The sequence below is a fragment of the Brassica napus genome, chromosome C3, assembly GCF_020379485.1.
Source record: "Brassica napus cultivar Da-Ae chromosome C3, Da-Ae, whole genome shotgun sequence".
Lineage (NCBI taxonomy): Eukaryota > Viridiplantae > Streptophyta > Magnoliopsida > Brassicales > Brassicaceae > Brassica > Brassica napus.
The window spans coordinates 35,714,152-35,741,356 of record NC_063446.1 but is presented as its reverse complement, the minus strand read 5'-3'; the positions used below and the strand labels follow the sequence as shown (position 1 = coordinate 35,741,356).

Genomic DNA, 27,205 nt, shown 5'->3' with positions numbered 1-27,205 from the left:
ATGAACAAAAAGGGTAAATAATAGAAAAGGTGTGTTGAGACTAGGGGTGTCAAAATGGGTCATGACCCATGGATTAACCCAACCTAAATTGACCCATTAACCCAAATGAACTGTTTATTTTTGATCCAAAGGGTTAATGGGTTAATAGGTTAATGAGTTAATAGGTTAATGGGTTAACAAATTAATGGGTTAACATGTTAAATAGGTTTATTGGGTTGAGTCAACTCTGACCATTTAGTTTTTAATTAAGAAAACCCAAAAGAAAAAAAAAACTCACGTATCTCTCTCTCGCCATCTCTCTCTTTCGCCGGCTCTCATCTCACCATGAAAGGAGCTTGAAGCTCTCATCTCGCCGTCTCTCTCTCTCTCACTGTCTCTCTCTCTCTCTCTCTCTCGCCGTCTCTCATCTCGCCGTCTCTCTCTCGCTTGGGTTCGTTTTTGCTTGGGTTTATGATTGTGTTCGTTTTTGCTTGGGTTCGATCTGTAGATTCACTTGGGTTTATGATTTCCTTGTTAATGGTTCTTTATCTCCTCCACAATTACTACATCACATCCCAATCCAATCCTCTTTTCTGCTATAGTTTCGGTTTCTGAATTTTGGGTTTTGTCTGTATGTCGTGTATTTAGAATGTTAGTCTGATTGTGTCAAGTTTCTGTTTTGAGATTCTTGTATAGAACTTGTTATTGCCCATGTGATTTTTTTTCTCTTGGTGATAGAATCTGGAATATACTAACATTGCCTCTGTTTTCAACTTGCTTATAAACCATATGACAGGAAGCTATTGATCTTCAAGAGTATTCTAATGCAAAGCTTGAGAAGGTTACTTGTTGAGCATTGAGAAGCTATTGTGAAATGTCCACGGCATCTTCTCCCCAAGTAAGCTAATTTTTCCTCCTGTTACATAAAAGCAGAGCTGATGCACATGAGTACATGACTCTTTATCTCTCTTTTGAACCAGGTTTGATCCTGCTACGGGTTTATTAACGGGAACAAAAGATGGTACGCTGGTCAACGTTTACCTGAGGATTTTTGGTAGGAAAACAGATGTAGCTATAACTCGTTTTAGTTATGTGTATTGTGTTGTAGTTATGGTGCAGCTTGATTAGTTGATATAGCTGGTAAGATACTTCTTTGCTCAAACGTCACATATCTCTCGTGTACGTCACATATCTCTCGTGTTCCTTACTCCTCCATGCTAGTTTTTGATTCCTGTGGCATAATTTGAATCCTCAGGTAAACTGAAGAGTAACAAAGTGGTTTGTGATCCAATGCTCAAGTTTGAAATCGAGGAGATGAAGTTATCGAAGACTAGATTATAAAGATGTTGGGTTGATACTTATTCTCTTGTTTTGATCATGACAATACTCATGTTGGGTTGATACTTATACGGTTGATACTTATACTCATGACAATACTCATGTTGGTTTAATCAAGTTGGTTTTCAACTTAAAAATGGTTCATTAGAAAAATGTTGGGTTGATGGATCAACCATTAACCCATTTAATTTAATGGGTCATGGGTCAACCCAACCCATTTATTAAATGGGTTGGGTTGACCCATGACCCATTAACAATCAACCCATTTGGGTTATGGGTTGGGTTGACCCATTTGACCCATTTTGACACCCCTAGTTGAGACAAATGATTAGTTAACAAATTTCCCAAAGTTATTTGAAGGTCAGATTTGTCACCTTGAAGCAAACCAAATTTCCATAGCTTCTACATATTGATTGCCTCTTATCCTAGCAGAGATGAAATTTTGTACCAGACCATTTTGTCAATGTTTTGTATTACACAAGATGCAGGAATTTAAGTCATTACGTTCCTCTTCCGTCATACTAAGTGAATTGTTGCTTGGAATACATACTGAATGATAAACTGACTGACTTGATCCCAATAATTTCAACCAGAATATCTAATATTCGTTTCTACTGTTGTGTACTTGAACCAAAAAGCTTTAAAGTAAGATTTTCCCATACCTTCTCCAAAAACTTAGTGAAAATAAAGATGGTCAGGGTCTCTAAAGGATATAAGTGGTGGATGCTCCTGAGTTCCACTTCCTTATATGATCTCCTGTGGAAAACCTGTCATGGATTGCAATCCAAGAAAGAAGAGAGAATTTAGGGGTTGCGTGCAAGAACCATACCCCCTTATACCAAAGCTTAGTTGGTGTATTCCACGTGTAAGCTGCCAGGTCTTTTTGGTATTGAACTTAGGTCTGAAATTATCATCCTTACCTCTCTTTCCATTGAGCAAATTTTTTTTCTCGCAACATGTGAATCTCTTGCTCAATTAAAATTCATCTTTTTCACTCAATGCCTTCTTTTCCTATGATTCTGAATAACCCATTCAACAGTTGAATTAATTAACTTCTCAGATCAATGCAAACTCTAATCATCAGATTAGTTGCATATTGAAGACAACTTTTTTAACCCCACTGTTAGAACAATGTAAGATGTCTGTTCCATTAACTATATTTATGACAGAACAAATTTTTTTGCTTGCACTGAGTAATTATCTATCTGCAATATACTAACAGGTCTGTTTTTAATTGTCCAGACATATGAAGGTACTGACCCAGCTATTGTAAGCACGTTCATGGTGGTTTTGTGTGCTCTTCGGTGCCGGTGACATAGATTTTCCTAGTATACTGCAATTCGTTTTGAAGACCTGTAAGATCCACAAATGAGTGAATATAATTAAAAAATTTCTTATAGAAGTGAAATTAAAACCCACATAGTGGTGCATCTAAAACTTTCGTAGATTCTTATATATCTCCTTGTAAACTATATTAGTCACTCCCCCTGCATCTCATGTATCAGGAGAGGACATGGATGGCCAAAATTACCTTCTGGTCAAAGAGGACATGTCTACCCCATGAGCTTTCCAAAACCTCAACAATCGGACTTTTACGGTGTTCGTGACAGTAGCCGGCTTTCAAATCGAAATCAAAACTCAGAGAGAGAGAGAGAGAGAGAGAGAGAGAGAGAGAGAGAGAGAGAGAGAGAGAGAGAGAGAGAGAGAGAGAGAGAGAGAGAGAGAGAGAGAGAGAGAGAGAGAGAGATCCAGTGGTGGCTCTCGCCTTCTCTACCGCTCAGTGGAGTTAAGTTGCTGAGTTATTGAAATCGGAGGCGTTAGGGATACTGAAGAGGCTCGAATCTCTGCGTCTCGCGGTCGATGATGAGAAGGTAGAAGACGAAGACGAAGACGAGACGTGAAAACCCTGGGCACGATCAGTTCATAAGAGCAGGGTTCAAGATGGGCCGCGACAAAACAAATAAAAAAAACAACACATTAGCCGGAGCCCAAACCGAATAAGGGAAAAAAAAAACCAAAAAAACGTAACCAATTAAGTGCCGACACTTGGCGACATATGCCCACCCCTAAAAATGGACGTGGCTGCAGGAGGTGAGAGAAACCCCCCTTTATTATTATAGATAGATACGAACTCTGTAAATTAATAATGTAGGGACTTTGATAATTTATTAATTTCTATAGTTCAAAAATGTTTCTTTTAAATCTATATATTTCGAAGTATGTTTTATGTAAAAATAAGAAAAATACTTGATTTTTACAGTATATGTATTAGTTAAATTTTATGTTTTTATTTGACTATTTGGTGTATAGAAAATATGTACCATAAATATAAATGAATTTTTGTTTACTGTAAATGGCAAAATAACATCAATATATTTAGAAAAATTAAAGATAGAATTCAATGTGAATGAAAAATAAACTATACAATATATTGTTTATATTTATATCAATTTTATATAAATTAATTATTACTTTATATTTATATTGGGACTATATATTTACATAAGACTTTTCAAAAAAATATTATCTTATTATTTTATTAAATTGTGTCATATCTTACACCAATCTAATTCGAAACTGATAACATTTATTAAAATGTTATGTTTATTAATTTATCGAATGTTAATTTATGTGTCCACTTCCTTCTGAAGAGTCCATAAAAAGCAACGTTACATGGAAACGGAAGCGGAAACGCAGAAGCGGAATCGTATGGAAGCGTAGAAGCGATTGTTTTCAAAAAACTAGGAAGCAGATCCGTGTTGGAAGCGTGTATATATATATATATATATCATATAAACCCACATAAATCCATGATCCCCCTCCTGCTATCTTTTCAATCTTGTTCACATAAATCCATAAAGGGGATTTGTCATCCACAACATCATTATCAGTTGGGGTCATACTTCTGAAAAAAAAAATTATGATAATGAAGCATTGTTCGTTGAACTCTACGCAAGTAAACACAAAAAGGATTCTCTACACTTATTTAATACTAAAATAGAACTTTAACCTTAGTTTCACAATGCAAATTCAGTTGTACTTTAACCATTAGCAACCATCCGATCAATATCATTGAACGATACATATAAAGCTACAAATCTCATGTTTGTGTAAAGGAGAAGAAGAATATAACAATTAACAAAGAAATAAAAGTATAAAGAAAATTACCTTGATTGATTGTTTGGTCTTGGTACAGAGAAGAAAAAAGATAGAAACTCAGAAGTGTAAAAGAAATGAGAACAATGACTTTGTCGTAGTCTTTTCAGTTTCCTTTTTTTTACTAGGGTTTTCAGTTAAAGAAACAAAACATAACATTTAATTTTTCCTTTTTTTATTTTTATTTACGATTCCAATATCAAACTTAAACGCTTCCAAATAGGATTCATCGTTTCCATCACGCTTCCATATCTGTTTTTTTTTGGAACCGCGATTCCGGCACGCTTCCGAGCGATTCCGGCACGCTTCCGACTCCGTTTCCGCTTCGGAACCAGGAACCAGTACGCGAGACACGCTTCCATGCAACGTAGATAAAAAGTCTATTGAATGTTCCTTCAGCTAACCCATATGTGGCCAACCTGAAGAAAAAGGATAGACCATCAATGACAATCCATGATAATATACAAAAACACAAAAGCTATATAGGTTCATGGCAACTAATTTACCATCTAATGCGTTTGACAAATGAGTAATCTAAGCAATCAGATAAAGATTGCAGTGAAGCATATGAAAAGAAAAGACACAGCCGCAAATGGTGACAAGAAGATAAGAAGAATAAGAACCTAGTGTGCTGCCAATACAGAGCAAATGTTATTCAAAACTATGAATAGTTCACCAACACATTCAAGGTTATATATGGAGTGTTGGTAGGTAAAGAAGTTTTATCATACATGAATCAATCTAAATGAGACAATCTCGTCCCGAGCAAGATGCCTCTTCTTAAGCTCTCATCTTCAGCTAATATACATGTGATGGTTTGATAATCATCTTTATTCGCTACACTGCTACTAAAACTCGAGTTTGATCATTGAGCCGGAGTGCGTTAACAGAACCTTGAATCATCATCGACTGTAAAAGATCAACAAACCAAATGAAACTGATTTTCCCGGTATGAATTAAAAAGACACGTTGAAGTACAGAGAGAGTAAACCGCCGCTGAAGTACCTTAGACTGAGTTCGTCGGAGTTACCTTCTCATTCAGGAAGAGCATGTTGACACTCATCAGTTGGCCCACTTTCTTGACATTCAAAACCTGAGAAGGCGGACCTCTGCGTGTTGGAAAGAAACGTGTAGGAATTATCCATTGTTGGATTCAAAGCTTGACAACGTCTGGAATTTGAGATTATGTAGCAGTGTGGCTTCTCATCGTAGAGAAGAAACACATTTATACTAAAAAGCTTCGAGCGGTTACCTTTGATGATAATGACAATGTTTAATTGAGAAAGAGTGGGATGAGTAGTGGGTTCAAATAAATGGTGAGATTTAAGGAGATGTAATACGGAAACAGATGAAGTTACAGAGGCGGTGTTCGGAGTGTTTAGGAGACGAAGAGGTACGGAGGAAGAGCTGAGGTCTTCTGTGGTCACAGAATCGCAGTAGAGTAAAACCCTGAAAAAAAGATGGGCCATGTATTTACACGAATACCCAACAATAAAACAAATGATAAGAGCACAAATAAACTTTCGAAATTTAGATGGTGAGGATACGTGGCGAAATTTAGACTTGGAAAGCTGAAGCTGAGGTGGCGCGTAAATTAACAAAAGCCAATTTTATTGTAACTAGTGTTTTATCGACTTAGTAAATTTTTTTTTTCCAAAGATATGTAGATGAAAATATGTTAAAAGAAAATGATATTTTTTGGATTTATTTGGTAGTGGTTAGCGAATATGTTTTATGATTTGAGTAGTGAAATATATGTTTTCTTTAGACAACATACATACATATACTGTTAAATACCATGTGGACTGTATATAAAAGGAACGACATTTGAAATTTTATTTTAGAGAATAATCTGAATTTAAAGGTGTGAAGCAAAACGTAATTAAGTTGCATCTGTGTTATTTGATTTTTGGTGAGAAACTAATTCTAGCAATGAAACATATCAGGGAATGAAGAAAAATATTTATATTTTTTTGTTTGAAAATAAAACAAAAATAAAAAAAAATATGCAAAAGAAACTGAAAATTGGAACATAAGAAACCACTTATAAATTGTAATAATGCTGATTCATAGATAATTTTCCTTACATATAAGACAGCTTATGTTTGTACGAAGCCATTGATCAAGTAAAAGAGCATAGACATGTTCCATTGTTGAAATTTCCGAAGCATACTGTGCATGTACCATTTTCTTCTTCTGTAATTGGAGGCCTATTAGTTTCCTCAAAATTGGTGATAATAAGGTCGAAGACAAGTCTTGCAATAGTGTTTTGGTTGTAGTCTGTGATGGTAAGAATAACTTAAAGATCATCAGTTATGTTATTGTCTTCGGATGTGTGTAAATTCATCATGTATTGGGTTGTTTCTTGAATAAGCAGGGTTGAGTCGGGATGTTCTATTTCATGGTATGTTAATATGAACTCCATACCTTTGTTGAGTTATTAAAATTACCTTGATTGCCGATTATAGATGGTAGCTGGAAATCATTAATAGATTGTTGTGTATTGGACCTGTGTATGTAGATTTGGAGTGTATGCTGGAGGTGTGAGAACTTATAAGAGAAAAATGGTTTGTTATTCATTCTTTGGTTATTTGTGTGAATTCAAAGTTGAAAGTAATGTAAGATTTGGAGTGTATGCTGGAGGTGTGAGAACTTATAAGAGAAAAATGGTTTGTTGTTCATTCTTTGGTAATCTGTGTGAATTCAAAGTTGAAAGTAATGTAAGATAATATAGCTATGTATGGTGATGGTGAGCTTAAGTATTGATTTTCTCGACTTTTTGTAACATTTTGTTAAATTATCTATAATAATTTATATTTAGAGTGGATTTGTAAGAGAGTATATTATGTTCTTTATCTATAACTATTATTTAAAATTGGTTCAGGATTCTTATGTTCTTAGCTTCATAAATCCTTAAACGAACTATTAGCTTGGGTTTATGGCTTGGCTAAAATTTTGGAAAACATAGTAATGGGATGTGATTCTTTTTTATATACTATAATCGGGGTTAATGCATTGATCTCACAAAAAAAAAAAAGTTACAGAACTAAAAATCATGAATCTTGGAAATACATGTGACTTCTTACGTTACTTTGTATAAATTTAACTTGGTTTTGGCTTTATAGTAAAACATCGGATTCGTCTTTATTGACATAGATAACAAAATAGAACTTTCATCAGTTATGCATCTCTTGGGAATTTGAGATGTACCATGTAGTCAGAAAATGGCTTACAATAGAAGTCTAAGCCTTAGACTCTAAGGGCTTATGTTTGGTACATGACTCGAGCCAAGTACTTCTCCAGCATCTTCACTTCTTCTTTGCTTCCATTGTAAAGCGGAACCCATTGATGTATATATCTGAATCCCTATGATTTTTTTTGTCTGATGACACCCAAACTTTGGATATAAGCTACTGTAATAAACTAAACATGAAATGTGTTTTGAGTTACCTTGGTCGGTTGGATATAGTACTCTCTGGTGACCATATGATCATTTTCCTCAACCTTGTTCAACATGAAACTCTTCGGTGCACACTCATAAAAAAGCTTAAGCATTCCATTTTTGCTCTTGGCAGCACCCATAAATCCCACTGTACAACAAATTCCTGTGAAAATTTCCGACCAAACTTCCAATGTACCTAGCCGAGTAAGATTTTTCATGTGGACCAGGGTCCTTGAGATCATCAATGTACTTCCTCAGACTCTCGTCCCACATCTGTAGTTTTCTTCTTTGAAAGAGTATATTTTCCCGGTTCTAGGGATCTCAATGTTCTCTTGCGTGAGGACAAACTCGCCGTGCATAATAACAAAGATAACTGAGCTCCAGTACATACAGTAGCCGGCTGCTAGCAAGTTGTGCCCAGGTTGTCACGCGTTTGCTATACATATTTGTTCTTCTGACCAAAGTTGCAAGGAACATACAGCAGTAGATCAACAACATTATGAACATTGTGTATCTTTTCTGAGTGGCCATGTGGAAGGTGAAAGGGAGAGTAGTTCATTTACATTGGAAATATCATTGGAGTGGTAGGGGCTGTAGACACCTTTTATGGAACCGGTGGAAACTGCAGCGATGATGTTGGAGGAACCGTCGAGAGGATCGAAGCTAACTATGTTGTTGTCGGAGCAATAATTTAACATGAGCAATCAGAAAGAATCAGATCAAGAACTCGAGTTCAAAGAACCATTCATCAATTAGTAACACAACACACTCTCAAAATATTATTAACAAAAAACCATTTTTCCTCTTTGGTTTCAAAATTCAGACACACTGAGATAGAGGGTTGAATCAAGGAGCAGTTGTGATGATGCACTATGCAAACTTGTAAAACATGTCCTCGTAAACATTTAACTGGTTGAAACAATTTTTGAGTGTATTACTACAGAGCCCTGACTTGGCCCAGAAGCCATGACTTTGCTGCCCAAGTTGATTCCCGGGTCCTGCCAGAGACAGAGCCAGGAAAGTGAAGAAGAGTCATTGAACAAATATTCTAAAGCTGCAACTTCAGGTATTCAGCCATATAAACAAATGTGCATAGTTCTTAAAAGTGATAACCAGGAACCAACATAATTATAGCGTAGAGATTTTCATATACCTGATCGATGCAAAAGTTAGCTAAAACTTTCGTGTGACGAAGACTACTCCAGCAGCTTGCTGGTAACTCTTTGGAGCAACCCTTTGCATATTAACCTCGTGGAAGCATGACCATAGGTTCTTAAGAGTTTTCAATATCTCATTAAAAACAATGCACGTTTTAGCCGTGTATAAGGTGGTCAGTGATTTCATTTCTTTGACCATGAAAGAAGTTTAAATCTAAAACAATAAAGTATTAGGCTATGTATATCACCTATGCGTATAACCACTATCTGTAAGCTTACCCATCATCTGTTTTACTTGAAGACACGTGATTGTGGAACATGACAAAACCAACCAAAAAAAAAACATGACAAAGCCTACAAACATTGTAAGAAAGTAAGTTGACTACTATCATCAGGTCAAACCATAGATTTAGAAGAGTGGATGTTTAACAGTGATGGATAAAACATACTGACAGGAAGACCAAGTTGTCTCATGCATCTGCTGTGGATTTCAACGTATTCTTGATAAGACTGCAAAAAACAAACAAACAAAAAAGTAAGCACAAGACTTTGTCAAAGATTAGACAAAAACCATCAACCTCAAAACTGGAGCTCATGATGCTTCTCAAGAAACATAAGAAAGCCCCTTTTGATGCAAAACTTGAGCTAAACCCTGAGATATAGTTGAATATGGATCAGATATATCCCGGATGTTTAAAAAAAAAACACTACAAACTTTTTCACCAAGTTTCCAGTTGTGTGCCATAAGCATCTTTGAACCAAACTAACAACATGATTTACAAAAAGATATGTTATAAGCAGATATGCGACTACCATTTTAAGAAAAATCATCATCGGTTAGGCTACTCGCTAGAGGGCTCTCCAAAAGCAAACCCCATGAATTGGATCGTAAATACTTTTCTTTCTCCGGGAAATATTCTGAGGCTACACCATATCCTCTCTGTTGTGCAACATGGAATCTGGTGAGGTCATGCTGGTTTGAGTAGACCGCAGAAGGGTAGGCATCCGTGTATGGCCCCACATATTGTTATGGTACTCTTCGTCTCCTGAGAAAGATGGAGGTTCAACAGGAGAAAAAAAACAAAAATTTAATTGAGCTTCAGAGAAATAAAAGAACAAATTCGTTTAGAAAAGAAGGTAAACCTACGTCAGCAGGCAGATATGGAATACAAAGTTTAAACAATTTCATACTTCCCAGAAACGCAGAAGATGCGTTACTACCGTATGTGTAATGAATCAGAAGGGTTGGATCTGGTGAAGAGTGAGATTTTGAGTATTATGCAACCCGTTTATAATTGAACAAATTAAGGATTAGTGATGAAAATTAGGAAAGAGTATGTGGGCTTTGCCTTTGAGGACTTCTGTCTTCTTCTAATGGGCCGACGAGCTGGGCTTGAATATGAGATGAGAAGCCCAAGTCAGGTCACGTGATGACAAAAGGTCTAACGGCACTTTATCTTCGTCATGTGATAATCCTGAAACTGAGACTGGAGAGAGCGATTCGCAGAAGAGAAATCTACCTTGTGCGATTGATCAGAGACTGGAGCAGGAGTAGCTCCGGTGACATCGTATAGAAGGTTCCGATTACCTTGAGTGTATTTCGGAGGTAACGGAACTGTATCTTCTCCGTTGTGTTGAGATATCAGCTGTGTAACTGTTACCGGAACTCTATATTGGCTTTAGTGAATCGTTGAGGGCGAAGGTCCCTCCCCGGACAGTAGGAAACGAAGTCCGGGTTAACAAATCTTGTGTGTGATCTTGATTTACGCTTATTTCATTTCTGCAAATCAATCGATCATCAGAATCTAATCACGAAAGCAAAGCGAACGATCTATAGGAAGCAAATTAACAAGTGTATCAGAGCCTTCAGGTTACGCTTAAGTGTTGTGATTGAGGATCTGAAGGAGATCGATCAAGATGGACTCTATAACGAGTCGTGTCGAGATTGATCCCACACGGGGTCGTTTCGAGATGGACAAGTTTGATGGAAAAGGAGACTTTGGGATGTGGAAGTATAAACTGCTTGGTCAGCTAGAGATACAGGGACTAGCATCTGCGCTTGATGAGAATGCTACTCTTTACAAAGATTCTGAGAAGCTTGAAGAAGGAGCTGATCCAATCTTGGATCTAGTCAAGGTTGCTAAGGACACGCGAGTGAAAAACCTGATGGGAACGTGTCTAAGCGATATGATCTTGAGAAAGGTTATGCATGAGGCAACAGCTCTTGGTATGTGGAAGGCACTTGAGCATGACTATCAAACTAAGACATTGCCTAACCGGATCTATCTAAAGTAACAGTTTGCAAGTTTCAAGATGGAAGAAGGTAAAAGCATTGAAGAGAATATGGATGTGTTTCTCAAGATGATTGGAGATCTAGCTAGTCTCAACATCAATGTTGATGATGAAGACCAAGCGATACAGCTACTGACAAGTCTTCCACCACAATATGAGGCTTTAGTTCATACACTGAAGTATGGAACTGGCAAGGATACTCTTACTGTGAGGGAAGTAACTACGTCTGCTTATGCTAAGGAGATTGAGTTAAAGCAGAAAGGTTTGGTGAGTAAAGAAAAGTCTAGTTCCGAAGGATTATATGTTGAGTCACGAGGAAGGTCCAACAAGAGGGTTGACAAAGGTAACAGTCAATCTTACAGAGGAAGATCAAAGTCAAGGGACCAGAGATCAAAGTCCAAGCCTAGAGCTAACAAGGATGGCAAGACTGCGTGTTTCATATGTGGCAAAGATGATCACTGGAAACTAGAGTGTCCACAGAGAAACAACAGACAACAGGGTTCTGGTGACTCGGTTAACACAGTCTCAGCATCAAGACAACAACCTTTGGTCTTAACAGTCAGTACACAAGATACTAAGGATGATTGGGTGCTTGACTCAGGATGTTCTTTTCATATAACACCACAGAGGAATGTGTTATTTGACTTCAAGAAGGTGAATGGAGGAAAGGTTTTAATGGCAAATAATACTCAGTGCGATGTTGAGGGAATTGGAAAGATCAAGATTGTTAACTCAGATGGAAAAGAAGTTGTTCTCACTGATGTTCGATACATGCCTAAGATGAGTAGGAATCTTATCTCATACGGTATGTTAGAGAAAGCGGGTTGTACCTACAAGGGTGAAGGCTTCAGAATTGACTTCTTCAAGAATGGTGTTAAGGTTTTCTCAGGAAATTATGAAGATGGATTGTACTATCTACAAGGCACTGTTTCAAGAGCTGAAGCTAACATTGGAAAAGTTGAGACAAACATGACAGACTTGTGGCACTCAAGACTTGGACACATGAGCCTGTCTAACATGAATGTGTTGATCAAGAAGGGGTATTTGCAAATTAAAGAGGTTGAAGGATTGGAGTTTTGTGAGAGTTGTGCGTTAGGGAAGGCGCATAAGCAAAGTTTTCCAAAGGCTAAACATATCACAAAAGGTATTTTGGATTATGTGCACTCTGATCTTTGGGGATCTCCTTCAACCCCAGAAAGTCTTGGAGGATGCAAATATTTTGTTAGTTTTATAGACGACTACTCAAAGAAAGTGTGGGTTTATTTTCTCAAGACTAAGGATGAAGCTTTTGATAAATTCAGAGATTGGAAGCTTGAAGTTGAGAATCAAGCTGGCAAGAAGCTTAAGTGTCTAAGGACGGATAATGGTCTAGAGTTCTGCAACTACAAATTTGATAAACTGTGCAAGGATTCAGGGGTGAAGAGACATCGTACTTGCACTTATACACCGCAGCAAAATGGTGTTTCTGAAAGAATGAATAGAACCATTATGGACAAGGTAAGGAGCATGTTAGCTGAGACTGGACTAGGACCTGAATTCTGGGCAGAAGCTACCTCAACAGCTGTTTATTTGATCAATAGAACACCTGGATCAAGCATTGGCTTTGAGTTGCCAGAAGAAAGGTGGTCAGGTGGCAAAGTTGATTTGTCACATCTCAGGAAGTTTGGGTGTTCTGCTTATGTACATCGAGTGCAAGAGAAGATCAGTCCGAGAGCAGTGAAAGGTGTTTTTGTGGGTTACCCTTTCGGGGTAAAAGGCTACAGAATATGGATTGAGAATGGTGGAAAATGTACTACAAGTCGAGATGTTGTGTTTCATGAGCAAGAAGTTTTCAAAGATACCTTATCTGATTCATCATCTGGCGTCAAGGAAAAGGATGTTGGTAAGAAAAAAGGTAAACGTGTGAGCTTCAATGATGAATTGATTCAGGGACCTTCAACGACAATCACTGAGGTAGGAGAGACATCAGGTTCAGGTGGAGTTTTAACAGAAGAATCAGATGAGGAGAGCTCACACGAGTTAGATACTTCAGATGAAGAATCAGAGTCGGATCAGGATGGTGGTATTGTGGTCAGTTCAGGAGACCCTTCACTGGACAATTATGTCTTAGCTCGTGATAGAAACAGACGTCAAAACATCAGACCACCTTCGAGATTTGATGATGCAAATCTGGTGGCTTATGCATTAAATGCAGCAGAAGAAATAGAAGTCGAAGAACCAAGGACTTATGCAGAAGCTATGAAGACAAAGGAGAGAAAATTTTGGAATGCTGCTGCAAAAGAAGAAATGGTGTCTCTGGATAAGAACAGAACATGGGACCTTATTGAGAGACCCAAAGATCAGAAACTTGTGGGGTGTCGTTGGATTTTCAAATTGAAGCCTGGTATTCCAGGAGTTGAAGATCCAAGATTCAAAGGACGAGTTGTAGCTAAGGGTTATTCCCAAAAGGAAGGCATAGACTACAATGAAATTTTCTCTCCAGTGGTTAAGCATGTCTCTATTCGCCTTATACTATCTCTGGTGGTGAATTTTGACTATGAGCTAGAGCAAATGGATGTTAAAACGGCTTTTCTACATGGGGATTTAGATGAGAGAATTCTCATGGAGCAGCCAGAAGGTTTTGTGAAGAAAGGTGATGAGAATAAAGTTTGTTTGCTGAGAAAGTCATTATATGGTCTCAAGCAATCACCGAGACAATGGAATTTGAAGTTTGATGGTTTTATGATGAAGCAGAAGTTTATAAGGAGTGAATACGACTCGTGTGTATACATGAAGAATGTGAGCTCGGATAAAGCTATCGACTTGTTGTTATATGTTGACGACATGCTCATTGCCTCAGGGAGTAAAACAGAAATTAAGGAATTGAAGAATAGTTTGTTCTCAGAGTTTGAGATGAAGGATCTAGGAAGAGCTTCGAGAATCCTCAGCATGGATATCACACGAGATAGAAATGAAGGAACGCTTAAGTTGTCACAAGCGAAGTATTTGGAGAAGGTACTCAAGACGTTTGGAATGTTCGAAGCTATATCAGTTGTTACACCAACAGCTTCGCATTTCAAACTTAAGAGTTTACATCCAAAAGAGCGAGATGAGGAATATGGGTATATGAAAGATGTGCCCTACGCAAGTGCTGTAGGGAGTCTGATGTACGCCATGGTCGGATCACGTCCTGATTTGGGTTTTGCTGTGGGACTGGTCAGCCGATTCATGTCTCACCCGAGTAGAGCACACTGGGAAGCTGTGAAATGGGTTTTAAGATATGTGGCCGGGAGTTATGAGAAGTGTTTGATGTTTAAGAAATCTTATGAGAAGTGTTTGATGTTTAAGAAATCTACAGAGTTCAGGGTTGAAGGGTTTTCTGATTCAGATTATTCCGCAGATCTAGATAAGAGGAGATCAGTTTCTGGAATAGTTTTTCAAGTTGGAAGAAACACTGTGTCCTGGAAGTCAGGACTACAGTCAGTAGTGGCGTTATCTACTACTGAAGCAGAATACATGGCTTTAACTCTAGCAGTCAAAGAAGCTATTTGGCTAAGGAATTTTGTAAGTGAACTAGGCTACAAACAAGACAATGTAAGGATACACTGTGATTCACAGAGTGCAATTGCTTTATCTAAAAATGCAGTGCATCACGAGAGAACTAAACACATGGATACTCAGTTCAATTTCATCAGGGACATCGTATCTAAGCGGGTGGTCAACCTAGCGAAGATACATACTTCTAAGAATCCGGCAGATTTTCTAACTAAGTGTTTACCTGGCACGAAGTTTGAGTTTTGCTGTGAGTTTCTGAATGTCTGCTGAAGTAGACGAGCGGCTCCGGGTAGCTCCAAATGGTGTTTCACACATACATAAACAAAGAAGAACTGAGTGGTTAGTTTCTGTAAAGTCTGAAAAAAAAGGAGTATTCACGAAGTTCAGACAATAAGGGAGAGGAGTTACCCGTAGAGTAAAGGAGGTCATAAGTGATCTCTGAAGGATATCTGGTTGATACATCTGGTTGTTTCATCAGGAGGTCAAATTGTTTCTCAAAGGGATACTTGTCTCAGGTGGAGTACTAAGGGAGAAAGAGAGGGTTTGCTAGGAAAGCACCCAGTTTTTTTTCAGGGTCAGATGTTACAGCTGAGATCGCTTCTTTTGAAGAGAGAGCTGTTTCGGGTCAGTTTCAGAAGAGATGATGGAGAAGCTGATTGACGATCGAGGTCTAAGAATATCGATGACAGGAGGAGATAGGATTGAGGTTAATCGGCGACAAGAGAGAAGAGATCGACAGTGTTAGGGTCTCGTCGACATGTCTGAAGTCAAAAGAGGTGGAGATTTGTGGGCTTTGCCTTTGAGGACTTCTGACTTCTTCTAATGGGCCGACGAGCTGGGCTTGAATATGAGATGAGAAGCCCAAGTCAGGTCACGTGATGACAAAAGGTCTAACGGCCTAACGACCACTTTATCTTCGTCATGCGATCATCCTGAAACTGAGACTGGAGAGAGCGATTCGCAGAAGAGAAATCTACCTTGTGCGATTGATCAGAGACTGGAGCAGGAGTAGCTCCGGTGACGTCGTATAGAAGGTTCCGATTACCTTGAGTGTATTTCGGAGGTAACGAAACTGTATCTTCTCTGTTGTGTTGAGATATCAGCTGTGTAACTGTTACCGGAACTCTATATTGGCTTTAGTGAATCGTTGAGGGCGAAGCTCCCTCCCCGGACAGTAGGAAACGAAGTCCGGGTTAACAAATCTTGTGTGTGATCTTGATTTACGCTTATTTCATTTCTGCAAATCAATCAAATCAATCGATCATCAGAATCTAATCACGAAAGCAAAGCGAACGATCTATAGGAAGCAAATTAACAGAGTAACTTAAATCGACCCCGTGGAAGAGCTTTAATAAGAGAGTTAAAGGTGAATCTTAATGCTAGTTTCAATGAATATAAAAAACGTTACAACGTTACGCCTCAGTTACGTCAAAGCCGGTGGAGTTTAGGAGTATCAAGCAGATGACCACCGTCGAGAAGGAGAAATGTTACATTGGGCTTTTATCATCTAAACACCAACCTAAGCGTGGCCCATTGAACTCGTGATATTACAGGAAGAGAATGCTGACGTGTCGCAACAAGCTCCTATCTCCCTGCTGATGTGGCTTAATGAGGAGAGACACAAGCCTGTTTTACTGTATAAGAAGATATACTAGGGTTGGTCCGCCCTACGGGCGGGATATATTTTATTTGTTATCTAGATTTTTATTTTTTCTATGATTTTATGGTTTGTGTTTTAGATTTTCATTTGCAAGAGATGTGTATAATAATGATTTTTGTCTTGTAGAAAATTTTAAGTGATGAGGGGTATTATGTTTATTTACTTAACATTTGTTTGATGTTTGTTTATTTTTCTAACTTGTTTTTGTTTTTTTATTTGTTGTCAAATATATTTTATGACATTATACTATTTTAGTTATTATTTTTATTTTTTGCAATGTTTTTATAATGAAAACACATTTTTATATCATCTTCGCATATATCAAACTAAACCTAATTATTATTTATTTTTTATTAGTCTTATTAGAGATTAAAAGTTTATATTAGCATGACACGATTTTCATGATTAAAATGGTATACATTTTCCTAAATGTTTGCTCAAAATTTTATATATAGTAAGTAGATTTGCGTTTTTATTGTTGTGGTAAAGTTTAATACTCAAAACATTGTTTATTTTATATTTTGTATATATCGAATGTACCTGTATTTTTTGTTTATTTTACATATTTTAATAATTGAACATGAATATATAATTCAGTATAATTGGAAATTATTTGTTAAAAAAAGAGAATCAAAACATAATTTTAATTGTCAATATTTAAATAATATATGACTGAATATTTTATATATTATTATATTTAAGGACTTAATAAAAATATTATCCCAATAACTTATTAGGTTTTCTAAAATAAAATTCACTTATTAAATTTAGAATAGTTTTAATAATGGCTTCCTTATATATAATTAATTTATTGTATGTTAGAGAAAGTTACTGTATTTTTAAAAAATATTTTTGTCTGATTTATTAGACTATGATTTACCAAAAATATAATTTACTCTATACATATATATATCATGTTAGAACATTTTTTTACTATAATTTTAGATTATCCTTGAATGCTATTAATAAATTTTACAACAAAAGTCTCTTGGACTCGGAAAGTTATAACAAAAAAGGCTAATCCAATAGCGGATTCTGCAGCTACCACTGTTGGAACTAATGAAGCAAATACTTGACCCATCTTATCATCCGAAGAAACGGAAAATACCAAATACTTCCCGCGGGAAGTAACTCAATTTTTCATTTTTTGTTGTTGTTGCAGAATGTAGTTGTTGTTGGGTAAGTTTAGGCAGTAATATTTTGTTGAAAATACTGTTAATAGAATGATTCTGATGTTATTTATTAATTTTGTTAATCCTGGAATGCCTTGTAGAGGCTAACCATACTCTTGTGAAACCCTTACCAACGTTTTGTTGGTTATTAAATCTAGGGTTAAATTTATTTAACTTGTGAAGAATTAGCTTCATAGAGTTATTTACTTGGCTAGTCCGAATTATCTAAATGCATTACGGTGAAATACTATTGACTGCCACCGGAAAAAAGAAAAATATGAGAACTGATAACTACATTATGTAAATGCACAATTTGCAAATATGTTCTCAGCGAATACAACCAAGTGATTTTATATGTAGAATTAAGTAGAATGAAAAGAAATACTACACAAAAGATAAAGTACATAGAATACTTTTAAGAAATTCATAACATTGGATTTGGCGGTTTGGGTTCTCGAGCCCAACACATGGACGTAGGATCGCCAGGATAATAGCTATGACAATTTTGTTTAGGCCAATAACTCTTCTATGAAGTCTCTGCACCGTAGCCAGTTTACAAAAAAAAAAAAAAAAACTGCACCGTAATGTGAGAAACATGCAACTATGAACCTGAGCATGGCGAAGTCGAACCAAAGACCCATTTTCATCAATAAACTCGATCGCATTGTTGGGAAGAAACCGATCACTATTCAATAAGGAGAAGAAACTGATTTGAGTAAATGCTACAACTTTGTCTAAAAATCACATGCTGGCAAGAGAATTTATGACCATAGAGCGTATTGAGAATATTTTATCTATCTAAGACAAAACACATATGCTTACTCTCTTATCTGCCTACCAGTCAAGTAGCGTAGATGCATATGCTTACAATTTCATGCTTTATGGTTTCAATTTTCTTTGACGTATTAGAAATACGTAAGGATGTTAGCGAGAGTATTGTACGGGTTTGTAGATTTTCAATAGACGGTCAAGCTTTGAGCATTAAACTAAGAAACTGGAAAATACCTTTATCAAGAAAGCTTTCGAGTCCTCTCTCAAGTACCACATTAGGTTCTACATATTCATGAGCACTGCACCAAATCTAAGAAATAAAATATTAATCAGACCCAAATAATAATTAATCTAGAGCAAATTAGAGACATATATTGCAATGTATTAGAGAAGACAAAAGAATTACCTTTAAAAAGTGAGACAAATCGTGAGCTACATGCTTCCTACACAACTCTAAATGTCTGACTGAATACTTCTATTTCGCATCTGCTTGAACAACATTCTTTTAAAAGTTTGCAATCCAAGCCTGCAAGGATAAGACAAAACGAACAGTTCCATTTATAAATTTAGTTTGTCTCCAATCTGAGGTTTTAATTTAAAAATATACGATGGAATTATAAGCAAAAACATTCCACTTGCCACAGCTGTTGACCCTGACCAAAATATCTCATGTGATTAGCTTGGCTTTTGTTGATCAGGTTCAGTTCACAATCTTCTGACCCGTTGAAGATTTGCAGTCCTTGCATGTAAGAATAAATAAAACACCAAAAAAACATAGAGAGGTTTAGCTAAAATTGATAAACAAAAGAACTTAAGAGAATAATGAAATAATCAATAAAAAAAGAAAGTAGGAACGATCTGAGGAGGCAAAGTCCGGCGAGTAAACCAGCGACCAAAAACCCTAAAGAAACAAACGAATAAGCCACCGTCAAGGGTTACTCACCGCAATAAACCTTCGGTGGCACAAAATCACCACCGAGAGAGGCGAGAAGAGGCTCAAGCTTCCAACTTCATAGAGAGATACCAGAACAGACCAGAAAACCTCCACCACGGGCATAGAGTACCAACACAGAACCACTGAGGCATCTGACAAAGAGAGATCCGAGCAAGTCCACATCGGCGAGAGATATAGGAGATATGAAGATAAGATGAGATAAAGGAGATGAATACTCACACATATTTATACAGAACAAACACCGCCTTTCAGATCGAAACAAAGTATTGAAGACGACATGTGGGGGAGTGAATCACTGGGATTAAACACGAAGCCTTAACTCAGACGTTTCAGATCGTGGGAAGAAACGCAAACGGCGCCGAGTCGCCATCGCACGAAGTGGAAGAGGCAACCTTCGTTTCTTTTCTTCAATGAAACGCCGGGTTTCATACTTATGCGACACGTGTCGAAGCGAGAAAGTCCAACTTATCTAGCTGGCATCCTATTGGGTTCATGAGAGTGAAGCAAACACCCTTTTATAATAATAGATAGATAGATATAAGTTATCATTTACTTAATTATAAATAATTATTTGGACCAATGTTTTAAAGGACATTAATAGATTTATCCATTTATCAAATAAAAACTTAGAATTACTCAAGTAACAAATTACAAACTTAAAAGTTATCCGCATTGCAAATTTTCTCTTTTGTAAATGAGCCAGGCTTAGTTGGTGGTTTAAGGTTTACGAAAATTTGAAAATAACGTAAAATGTTTTGTAAATAATGAAAAAAATATAGTGATTTGTAACTAAGGGTTAAGTAAAAACCTGTTTCAGTTACGGGAAAAAGCAGATTATCAGTTTCATAAAAAAGTAGATTCTGTTTCAACTTTTAATTTGCTTTTTTTTCCTTGTAATTTGTTTGCACGTCAGTGAGTATCCAAATAGAAACTCTTTATGTGTTAGTTTTTGTTATCTTTTATGTCTTGGCTTTGTTCAAATTTTTCCAATTTTAATATGTACTAGATTTTGATCCACACTAAAAAGTGCGGGAATATCTTTTAACAAAATATAGTTTGAGAAATCAAATATTATAATATTTTATTTTAGTGTATTGGAAAATATATAATTATATTATTTTAAATGCAAAAGGTGTTGAAATTAATGATAACATATACTAATGATAATAAGGAACCAGTGCAATAAATACTAGTAAACAGGCTTTACAATGTAAATTTTTCTCTCTTGATTCTCATCAATAAACTGCAAACTTGCCCTCCACTTTACAAATCTATATATAAATGAAAAACAAATCTGGTTGCCATTTAGATATCTCCCCAATGTACATACCATGGATAGCAAAAGTGCCCGGTATCCTTCCTTAGCCGAGAGGATTAGTGAAGTCCACTACATCTGGTATAGAATACTCCATTTTCACCATGTCATGTCTTTTGATGTATCTTACAACACTCAAAAGTTCAGCTGTGACTAAACATACCTCTGTGAAAAAATAAGACAAAGGTACGTTGGGCATTAGTCACAGATAAACTTGTGAGTGTTGCGAGATACATCGAGATATATGATATGGTGAAGTTGGAGTAATTTATTCAAGATATAGCAGTGGACTTCATTGATCAAGTAGAACGTTCTCGGCTAAAAAACAAAGGGGTTTTTGCCAAAACTAAACCACAACTTGATTTTAACCCAAAACTTATACCTAAACTTGAATCAAATGCAAAACTAACCTAAAAGCCTAGTGAAATTACAGCTCAACCCCTTGTGACCAAACAAAAAAACAGAAGTCATTTTTACGAATATAGCCCTAGTAAATCGTCTGAGTCGTCTGAGATGTTGGAAGTCGTCTGGACGACTGAAGTGTAAGTCGTCTGGTACCGGTTTATTTTAAAAATAATTTATAAATCTGGTAAAAAAATATTTTGATGCGTGAAAAATAAAAATCAAGTAATTATAAACAGTTTTAAGTGATATAAATTAAGATATGATAAAATTGATTTGTTTTGAAGATAGATGAGTGGAAGTAGTGAATCATGAAATACTTTGGTTTAGGAGTTTGACAAACATATGTTGTAGTATTGTATGTATTGTTAGGGTTAGATTTTGGAAAACTAAAATATTTTTTTCAAAAATTAGTTTTTACCTATATGTGTTTATTTATGTGTATAGTAAACACTTTTCAAGTTTGATTTGATTTTATGAAGTCTTTAATTAGATAATTAAGTTTAGGGGTTATGCTTAGGGTGTGGACGACTTATATTTCAGTCGTCTGTTGAATAATTTACTCGGACGACGTATATTTTAGTCGTCTGTTGAATAATTTACTCGGACGACTTACATTTCAGTCGTCTGGTGAAGAAATTAAAACAGATGACTTACATGTAAGTCGTCCAAATATTCCCGCCTATAATTTTTTAAAAAAATTATTTTTCCGCTTAAATAATTTAAACCAGACGACTTACTTGTAAGTCGTCTGGAAAGTCTTCTATTTTAGTTTCCCGCTAAAAATATTTAATTTCCCGCTAAAAATATTAAACTCTTCTGGACGACTTACATGTAAGTCGTCTGTTTTAATTTCTTCACCAGACGACTGAAATGTAAGTCGTCCAGGAAGTCGTCTGAGTAAAAAATATTTAATCTAATTGGATTTTTTGTCTCCCTATATAAAGAAAAATTTACACATTCTCTCTCCTACTCTCAAATGGCTGCAACAAAAATGTAATGTTCATCATTCTAAAACTCTCCAACCTCTCTCTAATCTCTTTGACTTGAAAACACCAAACTTTATATGAATTTTTCAGTTTTGTCTCATGTATTTCTTACTAATCTATCTCTTTTACAGGTTTTTAATCAAATGGTACTCATCTTCCATTAATTTAAAGGTAAATCTATTAATTTTATATATGTATTTTTGTGTGTTCTGTAAAGGTAGATTTATCTAATCTTTCACTCATTTTTTCTGTTTTTAAGCCATTTGAACGTTTTTGGATATGCAGGTTTTTCAGATCTGGATTTAATATGCAGGTTTTTCAGATCTGGAAGACTTCTTGGACGACTTACCAATTAGTCGTCTGGAAGTCGTCTGGACTTCTTGGAAGTCTTCTGACAAAGTCGTCTGGACTTCCTGTAAAGTCGTCTGGACTTCCTGTAAAGTCGTCTGGACTTCCTGTAAAGTCGTCTGGACTTCCTGTAAAGTCGTCTGGAAGTCGTCTGAACTTCCTAAAAGTCTTCTGACAAAGTCGTCTGAACTTCTTGGAAGTCGTCTGGACTTCTTAAAAGTCGTGTGGTCTTGTCTACTCAAGTGGAATCCAAGCTTGTCTTTGTAGAGGAATGATCTATAATAGTTTTGTTTGTGGTCTGTTTTGTTAATTGCATGTCTACTCTTTTAGTTGTGAATTTTTTGTAAAATTAGTAATAATGTTTTCCAAGATGTATTAAATGTGCTAACAATGTGTTTACACATTTACAAATCAATGAAATAATAGACTTCAGTAGCATTTTTCTTATCTTTGGATCTCTCATATGCAATAATAAACTCCAATGGCCTTTTTCTCATCTTAATAAATAAGAATGTTGGTAGCTTTATATTGATACAACATTTTAAGAAGTATTTTAACCCTTCTTCCAACTCATAACAATAGTCATCATTATTGTCTATAACAATAATACTTAAGAGATGGAAACAAACAATAGTAACTAGTCAAAGCATATCATATTTTATTATAAGTTTGCGTTGAAAAACTTAGTCAAATTTAGTAAAACTAATGGAGAGAACATATTTTGTAAATATGAGTTTTACATATCTTGAAGTTATTTATCACTCTTAAAAATACAAGTTATTCAAAAACTAACGTAGAAGACTTAAAAACTAGCGGAGAAGACGCGGACGACTTCAATCTAAGTTGTCCAGACGACTTTGAAATCTGTTATTTCGGACGACTGAAAAATAAGTCGTCTACTATTGTTTGGCTAAAAAAAAAACTCCAAAAAAGCTAGACGACTTACATTTCAGTCGTCATAGGTTAGTTTTGCATTTGACTGGATAATTTCAGAAGTTTGACTTTTCTGGACGACTTACATTTCAGTCGTCTAGTGAAAATTAAAATAATAATATTTTTTTTAAAGTAGACGACTTACAGTTAAGTCGTCATAGGTTAGTTTTGCAATTGAAAAAAAAAACTTCAAGATTTAATTATATACAGACGACTTATAATTCAGTCGTCCACGAGACGACTGAAATGTAAGTCGTCCAGGATTTACGAGGTTTGACCAGAATCTCAGAAAAAAATCCTGGACGACTTACAAGTAAGTCGTCTCGTGGACGACTGAAGTATAAGTCGTCTGTGTATAATTAAATTTTGAAGTTTTTTTTTTCAATTGCAAAACTAACCTATGACGACTTAACTGTAAGTCGTCTACTTTTAAAAAAATATTATTATTTTAATTTTCGCCAGACGACTGAAATGTAAGTCGTCTGGGGAAGTCAAACTTCTGAAATTATCCAGTCAAATGCAAAACTAACCTATGACGACTGAAATGTAAGTCGTCTAGGTTCTTTGGAAATTTTTTTGAAACCAAACAAAAACAGACGACTTAACTTTCAGTCGTCTCAGGTTACAGATTTCAAAGTCAATTGCAAAAATAACCTCTGCGTTGACCAGACGACTTCCAGGTAAGTTGTCTACAGCCAGACGACTTCCCAAGTAAGTCGTCTGACGAACAGATCTGGAAAAAAACTCGATGTCATACCTTAAATTGGTGAGATAAGTTCCTTAGCATACATAAGACTTCTCCAAGCACACAGAATCACAAACGAAAGTAACCCACCCAGAATCGTTAGCTTCTATGACTCTATGAACCATAAAAAATTTAGAATCAAAATCTTGGGTTTTTTTTTGCTCATTGTGGAGAGAAAGTGAGAGATATGTTTTGTTTAGTTCACAAGAATGGAAAAAGAAGAAGGGTAAATCGATTTTGGGAGCATTAAGAGCTTCAAATTGGTTGTTCATGGTGGTTGTGGTATTGATGACAATGGCAATCTTGTAATTACTTGAAGATGATGAGGGTGAGAGAGTAAAAATGTCATTTTCGAAAAAAAAAAAAAAATTGATGGCATTTTCGTAAATTATATGAACTTGTGGGGTGAATAGGGCAAAACCAATTTTCAAAAAAAAAAGGAGGTTATTTTTGTGTTTGACTTTAAGTTATAGGTCAATTCTGCAAAAAACCCAAAAACAAAAACCCTAATTAAACCTGGACCAAAATCAAAATTGAACACCATTAGTTTAGATAAAATGTATTTTAAAATATATTAAAAAAAAATTAACCATTTGATTAAAATAAAATTTTAAAATATTAAATGTCATAACATTCTTTTGTTTTGTTTTTCTCGCTCTTTTACAGTACTAAGTCCCAATACGTTCTACAACCAATTTTCAAAAAAATATATTATTACTATGTCGTGGTTTGCTCTACGGATTATTGATTTCGAAATTTTTGTAATGAAATTTATTGTTTGGATACCAAAAATTAAGGAATCAGTCTTTGATAATACAAATTTTTTATTGTTTCTGAAAGTAAAGGATGTGCACATGTATTTTTTTTTAATCCTGAGTGTTGTTAAGAGTTTTATCTGTCGTTGGATCCAAAGATGCGTGATGACTTTATGTATGTGAATTTAGTTTGTTTTTCCATGTGAAGCCTTGTATGGTGTCAATGGTGTTGTCAAAGTAGAAGCAAGTCCTTGGTGTTGTGGCGAGCAATAGTTTGTCCTTAATGGTGAAACACATTTTAGTAAATGGTTTAACATATGAAATTTTGTTTGTTATATTACCTTTATATAATCGTGGAAAGATGCTTGTAATATTTACCTTTGTCGTGGTCTGTAACTCCCTATAATGAGCAGCCTTGTTGTCCCACATAGTTTTTTTTTTTTGATCAAAATTGTCCGACATAGTTAGTTAGACAATTTTACAATAATGATGTGCATGAGAATAATTTGTTTCAATATATCTTTTATTTTATGTGTTGTTGGTACTTTTTCAAAACAACCAACAACCACCTTTGTTTTTGTTGTGGAATTGTGATTATCGCTTCCTTGCATCGGTAGAATTCTTGAATCATGCGTATTTGTCTATCTGATTTTAGGATATAGTAGACTTCTTATGTAGTATACTAAAAATTTGAGATCATAAAAATTAAAATAATTTAGTTTTTGTATGAATAAATTAAAATAATAGTCTTCGAATTAGTATTCAACTATTATGAAATCACATATTAAAATACTGAAAAAAGAATAAAAACAATAAAATTTTGATAGTAAACTTCTAAAAAGTATACTAAATAAGACTTACAACAAAATCTATTCTATAATTTTAAATATAGTATACTTGAAAAAAGTCTATTATGTCATAAATTTTTAACTTAGTTGCAATTTTTGTCTTTTTATATAAATGAAATTTACACACTCTCTATAAAATGGTTGTATAATTTTCTAAAACTCTCTTTTTTTTCTATAAAACTCTTTCGCTTCTCTCTAGTCTCTTTGAATTTAAACAAAAAAATTATTAATTTAATTTATGAACTATTTCATGTCTTTCTTACAATATTATCTTGTTTTTGTAGGCCTATAGATATATAAATTTTAAATGAGTATTTTGTGTTTACTTTGTTAATTCAAATAAAGTTAATAGATTCAAACTCTAATCTCCTCAAGATGACAATCTTTCTGAGAAGGTTGGCGATGATGTTGTTCGTCCTATATGTTGAGGAAGAGCCACTTAAACGAAGCATAGATTCAGATAATGACTCGGTAATCTAAAGATCAACTTTAATTTTGTTAACTGCAATCCCTCTGAAGTTGGATTAGAGTTATTTCTTCAGGAAGACGAAGCGGCTAGTGCTGTGAATCCTTTGTCTAGCGATGCTGCTCACATCCATCCATTGTTACAAAATCTCCTGCTCAACAATGACATCCAGAGGGTATAATTTCCACTCATAAATACTGTTTTGATATTCGTCTTCTTGGTGTATACTATCTTTTATGTGCTTTGGCAGGAAAGATAAAATTTAATCGGATTGATTCAACTCCATGATCCAACTGCTCGTAAGTTTTCTCTTTCCTGACCAGAGTTTTGCTTTTTTCTGTTTAACTAGTTTGATTGATTATGATCTTGATTTGTACTGAGAGAAATGCACCCATGAATGCATGAAGGCGAGCAGGACCAGTTTGCTTCTCATTTTGCTTTTGACATAGAGTGGAAGTTGGTGTGAGGATAGGAATAAAAGCTTTTAAGTTCCGAAAATTCACAGACAGGAGCGGAGGCAGATCTAGCTTCGGAAAAAAAATGGTTTTGATTGTTCCAATGGTTTTAAATGCTGCAGTCAGAAGAAAGCAAATGCTCAGGTATTGTGATATGCACCATGGTCTTCTTTTTTACTAGATTACCATTACCGTTTATAATGGTTCCTAAAATGCTTGCAGCTAGAAGAACAGATACAGCGCTTGACGAAGAGCAGTGATCCATAAAGACATGATTTACTTTGCACTCCATTTTGAGTGAGGCACCACTCTGTTTGCGTTCCTTTTTCTCTCTTAGAAAACGTTATGGACATATAAACCGCTTTGGTTAATCCATTCTTTGATTGAACAGATACAAGTTTCCATATAAAATGATCCTCTGTTTTGTATAAAAATAATATTGACCTTTGAAACAAAGAGAGAGAAGAAATGATTTTAATCGTTCATTTTTGCT

The 27,205-nt window shown here is 35.5% G+C and overlaps 2 long non-coding RNA genes across 3 annotated transcripts; one reads left to right on the top strand and one right to left on the bottom strand.

Annotated features, from left to right (window-relative positions):
• Positions 1-19,191: 19,191 nt before the first annotated feature.
• Positions 19,192-20,576, bottom strand: LOC106385126. 2 transcript variants are annotated; one of them, XR_002657108.2, is made up of 3 exons: positions 19,676-19,917; positions 19,445-19,587; positions 19,192-19,240 (listed from the first exon to the last, which is right to left on the bottom strand). It is a non-coding gene; the product is annotated as an uncharacterized LOC106385126 (long non-coding RNA). The 2 variants fall into 2 exon arrangements; XR_007320783.1 differs by having other exon boundaries at positions 19,192-19,587; positions 19,676-20,576.
• Positions 20,577-24,660: 4,084 nt separating this feature from the next.
• LOC125583719 lies at positions 24,661-27,184 on the top strand. The gene is made up of 2 exons (XR_007320782.1): positions 24,661-26,856; positions 26,935-27,184. It is a non-coding gene; the product is annotated as an uncharacterized LOC125583719 (long non-coding RNA).
• Positions 27,185-27,205: the final 21 nt, after the last annotated feature.